Source organism: Macrobrachium nipponense, chromosome 11, assembly GCF_015104395.2.
Source record: "Macrobrachium nipponense isolate FS-2020 chromosome 11, ASM1510439v2, whole genome shotgun sequence".
In the NCBI taxonomy this organism is placed as follows: Eukaryota; Metazoa; Arthropoda; class Malacostraca; order Decapoda; family Palaemonidae; genus Macrobrachium; species Macrobrachium nipponense.
Genome location: NC_061087.1, coordinates 48,598,997 through 48,611,933, shown reverse-complemented (window position 1 = coordinate 48,611,933; position 12,937 = coordinate 48,598,997).

The following is a 12,937-nucleotide window of genomic DNA, read 5'->3' as shown; positions in this document are numbered from 1 at the left end:
AAGTAAAGAATACCCTTTTGCAGGGTATGCTATATGATATATATGATATATATATATATATATATATATATATATATGTATGTATAATATATATATATATATATATATATATATATATATATATATATATATATACCCGTGTATATCAATCATATAATTGATATATTAATCCATTACACCCTTAGGTGTAGTTATAGCTTACAGTATGCAAAATCATAAGGTCAATGAATTTAAAAGTTTAGTTTATCAATTAATTATTTTCATCGCACTTGAAAATCAAGAGTAAGTAGTGATGAAGGCGGGTGCGTGACATAGGAGCAACGTCACTCCAGGTGCCGCCATTTTATAAATGAACCAGTGGCGCCTAATAGTAGTTAGCTGTGATTGTCATGGCTTCTGCTCTGTTGCCATGTGGAAACTATTGCACAAAAAAGTCTCAAGGATCATTTGGTTCAGCATATGGCTGCAGTGATAACCGCAGTTCCTTGCTGGACGAGTGGTTTTCGCTCTAGGCTGCCAATCTGGTGGTCCGAGGTTCGAATCCCGGCTCGGCCAACGCGGAATCAGAGGAATTTATTTCTGGTGATAGAAATTCATTTCTCGATATAGTGTGGTTCGGATCCAACAATAAGCTGTAGATCCTGTTGCTATGTGACCATTTCGTTCCTAGCCACGAAAAATATCTAATCCCTCGGGCCAGTCCTAGGAGAGCTGTTAATCAGCTCAGTGGTCTGGTAAAACTAAAATATACTTAACTTAAGTAAGTGATAACCGTCAGCAGAGAAGGGATCTGAATTTCTTCAGATTTCCCAATGAAAAAGAAAGGTTAGTCAATGTAGATCTAGAATATATGCCACCCTGTACAGTCACAGGTGACTCAGCTGACCCCTGTCTGTCAAATTGTCAATGTCTGACTTGGCAATATGGTTAAACGATTAATGGTATAACCAATCCAAGGTCTTATGATAATATACATGTACTAGATTACTATTTATACCAGTATAGCCTCAATATCAGTGTCTTGGTTGGGAGACATTTTAACTGGACTGTCACCTCCATAGGTTCTAGATCTGACCTTCAGCATTATGGTCAACCAGGGTGGTCCGAATGAGTAATTTATAAAGTACTAATTAACAATATATCCTAATTTAATCTGTGTACTTGAATTATGAAAAAAATTAAGTATCTGAACTAGCTATTATACAGTATAATGTTCTAAAGCATGTAGGTTTCTTTTTTAATTTGCAAATATCTGTCATGGTCAGTTAATTGGTTTTTGCCCATTAGCTGAAAGTGAATATTGTAAGTATTTAATGCAGCATAGAAATAAGGTCGGTATTGCATGTAAACTGGCATTTACAAAATTGATTTTAGTTAGGGTGAAAGTTCTGAGTAAGTATTAAAATGCGGCTGACTTCTGATCATGGCAGTTTTTTTTTTTTTTTTTTTTTTTTTTTTTTTTTTTTTTTTTTTTTTTTTTTTTTCTAAATCCATACAGAAATAAGGCTGCTTTTGCATTTTTTCGGTAGCTGTTCATGCAAGTGTCATGACTTTTATGCTGTACAGCGCACCCAGCTACAGAGAGTGATGTTGCTCTGTGTGTGATCTGCAGCCTGAGTGCAGCTCCGTGTATACCAGACACAAGGCGGTGTGGCAGTCGGTTGTTGATACAATACGTTTTGAAATATTAGCGCCACACTGTCTGGGATACACTGGCGGCGATGTCTCTTTGGAGAATTCAAGCTGTTTATAATATTTCACCTAGGAAAGTTAGTTCTTGTATGTTGAAATCAACACTTATTAAGTTTCACCGAAAAAAAATTTCTCAAAATTCTCTAAAATTTAAAAATATTGCTAAATAACTGTACCCACCTCCACCAACCACACCTCACCTCCACCACACATGTAACACCACTAGACTGAAATGTTAAGTGACATGAATCTTGAGAGCAGTAACAAGACTATAGCAGTAAATGCACAAGAGACAACAAACTAGACTTATGCATATGTAATATATATATATATATATATATTATATATATATATATATATATGTATATATATATACATATATATATATATTATATATATATATATATATATATATATATATATAACTACATACATATATATATATATATATAATTATATATACTATATTATATATAATATATATATATATATATATATATATACATATGTATGTATATATTCTATATATATATATATATATATATATATATATATATATATATTATATTGTATATATATAATATACACACACACACACACACAACACACCACACACATATATATATATATATATATATATATATATATATATATATATATATATATATATATATATATATATATATATATATATATATATATATGTTATATATATATATATATATATATAACATATACATATACATATGAAATGAGTATTGAGAATATATAATTAAAACACCATTATGAATATGATTCGTTATCTTTGAATTGTCTTTTTTTTGTTAAATGACGGGTTGATAAGAGGACGTGATGAGTATGACATTCTTTGAAACGTAGATGTCATCATTTTGACTCTCCATTGATACAGTGGTCTACGGACAAAACTCAGCATCAGCTTCGAAAATGTTGACGCAACCTCCTTGGGTGATGCGATGTCGAAGGTCGCTGCCTAAGCAGAACAGACCGCATCCTATGCCCATGTAAAGGTGGAAGTAAATATGCTTTTAGAATCTGGTTTTGGGTAGATTTATGGGTGTGACTATGATCTGTCTATGACGTCATGAACTTGTGACGAATTGGTGACGTCATTGGTTTGGGAGTGTCTTGCAAGTGAATTCGTGCTTGTGTACGTGCAATTCCTCCACATAATGCGTACGTGCAAGCTATTCCCCTACATAATGGGAGAGTAAGAGCTAAGATGGAGAACTATATGAAGTTGGCAAAGGGCCAAGATGGCTCCTTTAAGTGCATTTTTAATTAGTGTGTGATTAGTCTTGAATGGGTAAGCATACTTTTAAGCCCAAGTGTGGCTTGTCTGTATTTTGAATATTTGCTTTAAAGATGTCCTTTTTTTAATTTGACCTTTTGATTTATGTCATTTTGATTTATTCACAAACATGACTTATGCAGATTTATTTTTCTGTGTATTTCTAGACTGTTTCTGGCTGGTGGGAACATATTTGATAATGGGAACTTGAATGATGGTTCCGTGGTTATGGTGTTACTCATAAGGCTGTACTATGACTTTTCTAGTTTTAAGACTAAACTAATGTTAGTTATTGAAGAGAAAGGGGTGGACGGGTTTAGTTCGATCCCTAGGGCTATTTGAGTTATTTGGATTTTTGAACTTAACCTTTCAGTTAACAGTTTGTTAAGAACCTGATTTATTTAGTTAATAGTTTGTTCTTAAATAAATGTTTTTGTAGTTCACGAGTCTGATTTGGTTACCGTAGGTAATTGTGTGTGTGTGTGTGTGTGTGTGTGTGTGAGAGAGAGGAGAGAGTGAGAGAGAGGAGACGAGAGACGAGAGAGAGAGAGAGAGAAGACAAACCACCTCAGTGCCTTGCTGCTACACGGTCATTGCTACCAACATTCTTTTTTCCCTTTTAAAACTGTATCGAGGTTGGAACCTCGGTAACAGTTTTTTGGTGGCAGCGAAATAGGTTGTTTTGAGTTGCGTTTCTGGAGAGACTGGTTGTGAAAATGAATGAGGTGCAAGCTTTCCTTGTGCTTTAGAGAATGTCTTAGACTATTTTAGATTTTTTTTTATTTCGTGATCAGATTTTGACCACACCCTAGTGTTCCCTTGATGGCATGTATCGAGCAAGACAGAGTCGTCGTAGCTCCTGTGTCTTTAGCTGTCCGACTTCTCTTAGCCTAGGATTTTTTGGTTTTCTGTGATACCCCTTAGAGTTTTCCTTTTTCATAGGCTCAGTAGACAACTGCTTGAAGTCTACGTTAGTCACAGATGTTACAGGTGTCACGGGAACAGTCAACAGTGCCATTGGTTTTTCTTTTCCCCTTTTGGACGTTAGCCATCGCTGACGTAAGTTTCAGCCATTTGATGCTGCAACGAGATTTAGGAGAGAATTTATGCATTTTTGGATGTGTACATAATGGCACTGCATCTTTTTTTTTCTGGATATTTATGTTCTAGAAATTGTTGGCCTCTTGCACATTACCCTTGCTGTGTGTTCAATTTTTCTGATAGTGTTGCAGAGCCAATATCTGATGAGATGTCAATTTTCTTTTTCTTTTTTTTTTTCTCTCATTTCCAGAGTCCATGAGCACATGTCGCAAGGTACGACAATTAAATGGCACTTGTGCATTTTCTTTTTTCTAAGTTGCCGAGTGTTTTGGCAAATGTCTCCAAGTGTCTATAACATGAGAATTTGGTTTTTGCTCATGGTTGTTTTTGTGGCAAGTTTGTTTAGACTCTTTGGGTTTGTGGTTTGATTTGTAATGAGACATGGCCCACTGATAATTTTTTCTAGACTTCCTTTGCAATTTTTTGTGTGAATATTGATACTTCTATTTTAGCAGTTTTGCCCTTTTTAGCAGCTATGCTAAACCGAGAGTGTACAGTTTTTACCGGTAACATGAGCTCCTTAGGGATGCTTTTCGAGGTTGTTTTATTTCCACAATTTTTTAGAGCCCGATCACGAGGAGCATTAGAGGTGTATTTTGGTAGAAGGCCCTCTTTTAGGCAAATGCTGTTAAAAAGAATGGCAAAATTAAGCTAATTGATTTTATATATTGTTTTTTTTTTTCCTTACAATTCGCTTCTCGGGCTCAGCGATGTTTCTGAATAACTGGCCAATATTCGTATAGGGAATTTTCCAAAAATTATAAATGCTGAAGGTAATCTTTTTTTAGAACAGGACTTCAGGTCAAGGTCAAGCAGGTATTATTCTGTAGGCGTTGTTTAGTTCCGGGGCAGGGTCGTCTTTGGTTTAAGGGCTGGTATTGGTGCTGGTATAGCTGGTATAGCTGGTATCACGCGACGCTTCGACCTTCTCGCAGGTCACCTTCGGACGAGTCGGTTGAAGAGACTGTAGCAAGAAAGTCTGCGGTATTTTTGGCCATGTGGTATTTTGTTTTGTTGGAGATGCTCCAGAGTTTAGGCCTATGGTGTTTTAGTCCGTTGTTTTGGATTCAGTTATTTTTGCAGTTATTTTGGTGCCAATGGAAACCTTTGTGAGAGAAGGTATGTGGTAATACTTTCAAGTGTATCAGCTAAATGCTTTGAGTGCATTTTCGGGAACAGAGTTTCATTTTTTTTATTTCCTTACTTGGAGGTATGACGATATTTTTGGGTACTTGGTTTTTATTCCACATGTGGCTATTAGTGAAATGGAGGGGAATATTTTTTTTGCGCTGGTGGTATTATTAATATGGTGGTAATGTGGATGGTTTTTATATTGTTATTGTTGGTTTTTTGTGCTGAGTCACAATTTTGAGTGTGATTTACCCCTAATAGCAAATGAGTTATATTTTCAATGCTGTTTTAGCTGATGATGTTTATTTTGACCAACTATATTGATTGTTCAGTTCTCGAGAGAGGCATTTTCTTTTTAGTACTAGTTGAGGTTAGCGGAAAGCCGTTGTGAGTACTGTGTCTGCGAATTGTGGATGAATACCGGAGGTGGAATTGTCTTTTATTAATTTGGTGATTGATGGCATGTCTTTGGCTATTGAGGATATATAGTGGATTTTCATGACTCTTATTTTGGTTGGTCTTTGGCCTAAGTTTGGTTTATATTTGCCATTTTCTGTGGCTGAGCTGAGATAATTCCGTTCTTGAGATTCGAGGAAGCACGCCCTGCATTATGTGGCTGTTCTTTTTGAAGCCCGATACGGTGATAATGTTTCAGTGTTCGGCCGTTTTCCTGCAGATATGAGTCTGAATGCAGTTTTTTCTGAGTTATCGCGCATGTCTAAGTTGACAATATAACAGTTTTATTCTGTTTGCGCGTAACATGGTTTTGGTCCTGATTTATGGTTTTCTTTTAGTTTTCTGCACATTTGCGATGGCCTAGTATGATTATGTCAGTCTTTTTAATATTTGCCTTTCGGATTTTATTTCATTTTTGCAGTATTCTGGGCGTTTTTGCAACACTTATGAGTCATAAGTTGTCAGGGCTAGAAAATGGCATATATGTCTCATTTGTGTTTTTTTGGCTCATAAGCTCTAGGAAGTTGCCAAATCAAGTATGAACACAGACAATGTAATCGTTGGCAATAAAATTTGTGAAATAACGTGTTCTGATGGTAATATGGGATGGTGTATATATATTATAGATATATATATATAGATATATAGATATATATAGAGAGTATATATATAGAGAGTATATATAGATAGAATATTATAGAGATATAGATTATATTTGTATAGTTTATAATATGTGATATATATATATATTGATACTGTGTAGAGTATTCATAGATGTACATATATGATATATATATGTTATAGATATATATAGATATATGTACATATATATATATGATATAGATATATATATTATAGATATATATGATAGATATATAGGATAGTTATATATATATATATATATGATATATATATATGGATATATACATATTATATAGATGGTATATAATATATTATATAATAATATATATATATATAGTATAGTAGATATCTTATATATGATATATATATATATATATATAATATATATTATTATAGTACAAATATATATATATATATAGGATAGGTACATATATATGTATATATAGATTTATACTTATATGGATATATATTTATATATATAGATTATATATTATTATATATATATATATATATATATATATATAGATATATATATACATAGGATGTATATCGTACATAGTATATATATATATATAGTTATTATTATATATATATATATATATATATATATATATATATATATATGTGGTGGGATATATATATATATATATTATATATATATATATATATATATATTTCAAGTAATCAAAGTCCAACAATTATGTAAAATGTGTATAAAAATACATAAAAGACGGGAGCTTTCGTCTACTTGATCAGTAGACCTCATCAGCCGTACGGCTGATGAGGTCTACTGATCAAGTAGACGAAAGCTCCGTCTTTATGTATAATACACATTTTACATAATTGTGGACTTTGATTACTTGAAGATTTTCCAGTCACGTTATGGTGATTTTTTGAGATATATTTATATATATATATATATACCAAACCATATATCATATATGTATAAATATATATATATATTATATATCATGATATATTAATATTAATAATTAATTTATATATATAATTAATATATAATATATAATATATTATAATATAATAATATAATTACTTAATATATATTATATATAATATATATCACATATATATATGTACATATATATATATATATATATATATATAAATAATTTAATATATATATATATATATATATATCTATATTTATAATATATATAATATATATAATATACATACATATACATATATATATATAATATATATATTATATATATATATATATATAGATATATATGTATATATAGTTATATATTTATATTAATTTATTAGTTATATATATATATATATAATATAATATAGATATATAACTATATAATATATATATATATATATATATTATATATATATATATATATATATAAACTACTATGGTGTAATCAAGAGATTTTCTGCAACAATATAGTTGTCAAGTACTGCATTCGTAGCATACCGAACTTGCTTCAAAATTATCAATAACTCAAAACTAATTATTAGTAACTTTTTTGTTGCATGACACTATCAATGTAACAATATGGTTATTTGGTAAAGAATAAAAGTTCCCTTTCATGACATAATCAGATATACTTCCGAAACCCATTTTGAGACCAAATGTAAAAAGGTTATAATATTCACCAAAATTACCCAGCCTGTCCATTGAGAGGGGTATTTCTGAGCATTAGTACTAATGCTATAATGCATCCTCTTTGTAGTCGCAAATATCTTGCTTTGTTGTGAAGAGAAATTTGGAATCCCTTATAAGCGGTGCCAGGGCTATTCAGCAACCCGCAGTGCACAAACCTATTTTCTGTGCATAGATCATTTCCCAGCTATGGATCCCGGTTCACCTGCAATCAAGCACCTTCCATTAATTTCTGGACCCATTCGAGTCTGTCACCCTTGAGGTGGAAATTGCTACTCATGTTAATCTATTGTAAATATAGCTCAGTTAAACTAAATCTCTAGAGTTTTATATAATCTTTCCCTCCATTCATACCAACCTTCAGCCGTAGATTGTTGTTTGTTATGGTGCTGTTCTCTTGCAAGGCCTTTTAGGAGTGCCAGAAAGTCACTTCCATATTTCTTCAGACACTGAGAACGAGAATTTATAAGTATATATATATATATATATATATATATATATATATATATACATAACATACATATATATATATATATATATATATATATATTTATATATATTATATATATATATAAATATATTAATATATGTTATAATAATATATATATATATACATATATGTATATATATATATATATATATATACATATATATATATATATATATACTATATATATATATAGTATATATATATATAGTTTGTATGAGGCAGATACTCATATCTAAACATTATTACGGGTGCATGGACTGATTTACCTGATTATTCGCTGTCCTGTGAAAAGAAAGCAGAATCTCAGTTCAGGAGATCGAAAAGTGGAAATGTTGAAACAGTTTAGTGCTCTGTGTACCAACGTAAGACAGATTTAGCTTTAAAACCATACAAACACGAACTGTAAAAATTATTTCCCGATCCAGTAAAAGTACTCTTGCGATATACACTAGTATTTTTACATCCAAGAAGGCTATTGAATCGTTTATTTCCGTTTCTATGGTAAATTTCACGTTTGGACGAACAGTGTTGATATAATCAAGAACCTCGTAACATTACCAACTGTGTTTAAACAGGGTAGAAGTATCATCAACGTATCTTCTATAAAACGCTGATTTAAAATTATTAGGGCAATTTAAAAATTTTTCTTAAAGAAGACTCATAAAAAAAGTGACCAAATAAAGGTCCTAACGGTGATCCCGTAGCAACTCCCTCGACCTGTGTAAAGCTGTTTCTTTAAAGCGAAAGCCGAATCTTGCACAGCAAGTTCGAGTAGTGTCTTAAAAAGGGGTCTGCTAAAACCGTGAAATTCTTCTATACCCTCATAAACTTTATTAAGAATAATGTCCATAGTGTCCGTAACTGGAACGTTAGTGAACAACGATTCGATGTCAAAACTGGTCATAATTAGTTCACCAGCCTGTTGTATTATTATTTGTTGAAACTCGTAACCATTTTTTAAAACAAATTGTGAGTTTGAGAAATCAGTCAGTCATTGTACTACAAATTTAGATATCTTAAACGAAGGGCTGTTATAAGCTGACATGATAGGTCGTAAAGGTGTACCTTCCTTATGAATTTTTGGCAAGCCATTGATAATATTGAAAGAGGAGCCGGTAACTAGTAGTTCCTGGTAAACATTGTTTAATTTTTCTTAGAAAACGGTTTATTTTATCCTCCCGTTTGTAGATATCTGCAAAGTTGGGTTCACCTATACATTTAAATTTGTATTAGATTCATTTTATTCAGGTAATCAGCTCTATTTAGAATGACCACGCCTTTTCCCTTATCAGGTTTACATATTATTAATGACGCTAATGACCAGATTTTGACAGGTCATATAATGACATTATATTCAAGTTGGCGCCAAATTTCTTTCATTTTGTGGTCCGTATAATCCTGTCTTTGGGCTAAAACTAGATTCGTGTTATGAATTCTGCCTCATCCGCGATGCATGTCTGTTTGGTAAATAAGAAAAAATACTAAATAAAACTACACTTTCCTTTAGGCCCATTTGCACGTGCATTGTTTCGCGTATGCAAGTTTGTTCTTTCCAGAATATATATATATATATATATATATATATATATATATATATATATATATATATATATATCTCATATATATATATCATATATATATATATATATATACATATATATATATATATATATGTATATATATATATATATATATATATATATATATATATATATTATAGTATATATATATATATATACATATATATATATATATATATATATATATATATATATATATTATATATATATATACATATTATATATATATATATATATATATATATATATATATATATATATTGCTTACTTAAAAAATCACAGTAGATGCACGTGATTTCATAAATAAGCGAATTCCACAGGAAAATGATAGTCAGAAATCCAAGCGCTTTCGTCTTTACTAAGCCATTGTCAAAGAGCGAATGAAATACAATGTAGAGAAAGGTCTCAGGTACACAACAAGATCAAGAATACCAGATGGTCAATTGTCAAAAGGGTAAAAATTAAAAGAGATAATCCTGGATTATCGGATATCACACGGTCACAAACCTAAACAGATTGACCCTAACCGAAATTACAAAGTTTCTTTACGGTCCAAAACATGTAAACACTGAATATATTAATTTTGTTGCTTATATTTGTCTACAACTTTTTTCATTATGAAAGCATCAAGTTTAAATAAACCAAGACTTAAATTAGAATATTTTGATTATTTTGACTTGATGAAACAAGATCAAGATAATTTTCCTTTTTAACTGTGTCATTACATGGAATTAAGGCTCTTGCTTGACTCCAGTTAATAGGATGGTCTAAATCTCTCATTATGTACGAATAATGCATTCGATATTTGCCCAGTTCTCACAGAATACTGATGTTGTTTGAGACGTTGTGAAAGAGATTTACCAGTTTGTCCGTAATAGACTTTATCACACTTTTTGCAAGGAATTTCATATATGCAGCCTGGAAGATCTTTAGGAGAATTTTTGATTACTAAACTCTTGAAATTAATATTACTGAAAACAATCTCTTTCACAACGTCTCAAACAACATCAATATTCTGTGAGAACTGGGCAAATATCGAATGCATTATTCGTACATATGAGAGATTTAGACCATCCTATTAACTGGAGTCAAGCAAGAGCTTTAATTCCATGTAATGACACAGTTAAAAGGAATATGATTGAATCTTGTTTCATCAAGTCAAATAATAAAAATGTTCTAAATTTAAGTCTTGGTTTATTTAAACTTGATGCTTTCAAAATGAAAAAAGTTGTAGATAAATATAAGCAACAAAATTAATATATTCAGTTTTTACATGTTTGTGACCGTGTGATATCCGATAATCCTGGATTATCTCTTTTAATTTTTACCCTTTTGACAATTAACCATCTGGTATTCTTGATCTTGTTGTGTATCTGAGACCTTTCTCTACAATTGTATTTCATTCGCTCCTTGACAATGTCTTAGTAAAGACGAAAGCGCTTGGATTTCTGACTATCATTTTCCTGTGGAATTCGCTTATTTATTAAGTCACGTGCATATACTGTAATTTTTTAAGCATAATGGAAACCACACACAACTTCTACGCCTTTTTCTTTATTTGCTTAATTTTCGAGCCTTGTTCTATTCGTGACATCCTTCTGTAATGCTCTTATCATCGCTCACAAACTGAAACTCCGACTTAACTTTCTACGGAAGTGTATGAATGAGCAAGCGATGCCCAAGTCGATTTTACCGGTGAGAATTCTTCGTTTAGCAGAGCGACCTTTCGACGAGTTTCAACGCATCATACTTCAGAAAGACATCGACATCACAAAAGGGGAAGTAGATGATGCGTTTCGTACACTTAGAAGCAGACGGTATGGCTTTAATCAGACGGTTCCTGTCGAGTGGAAGAATCGGATGCTGGATTATTGCTACGGAAAATTGAGAAAGTGCTGCAACCGTCTTGAAAGGAAGCTTCAAGTCAAGCTGAAGAATCTTATTGCTGAAAGCGACTGGACTAAGCATGCCAACGTGGACTTCATGATTAATTTATCAGACAAACCAGTGGATAGTGCTACGACAGCGGCTTTGGGATATGGGTTAAGCTTTGGTGTATTTAATGGTAACCTGGACTGTGTCGACATCTCAAAATCCTTTTGTTGTTTAGAAAAATTTAATCAAAACCTATGCCCTGATGATATCAATATTTGTAAAGGTATTGTGTATGGTGCTATGTGTAAACCTTCTCCCCCTAATGTACCAGTGAGATTTCTCCAGGCTTTTAAGAAAATTAAAGAAGACGAAACAGTTAAAGTGACAAAAGCAGATAAATCCAATGCAGTGGTAATAATGAATAAAAGTGACTATATAAGTAAAATAATGACATTGCTAAATGATACTAATACTTATACGAAACTGAGGTCTGACCCTACACAGACAGTTAACTCCCATTTTAATAAACAAATTAAATCCATTTTGAAGGGCTTGGACCATTTAATTAAACAGTTTACACCGCAATGCGCATCCCTACCTTATATGTATGGTTTAGTCACAGAATAAAAGCAATAACCCTATCAGACCAATCATTAGTTCAGTGGGCTCAGTTACGTATAATTTATTTAAATGGCTTGAAAAATTCTTACTCCTTTGGTAGGAAACATTTCTAACACGAATGTTAAAAACAATGTTGATTTTATAAACAAATTGAATAGTTTAAATTTGAATTTTGATTTTAATATGGTTAGTTTTGATGTTGTCTCATAAGGTTATGTATCAAAGATAGTAAATTTTGTTTTAATGGGGAATTTTTTGTACAAAAGTTTGGCATGGCTATGGGTAATCCCTTATCTCCTGTCTTTAGCAATATTTACATGGAATTTTTTGAGACAAATCTCTTACCAAGAATTTTGCCCCAAAAAGTTGTTTGGTTTAGATATGTGGATGATATCTTCTGT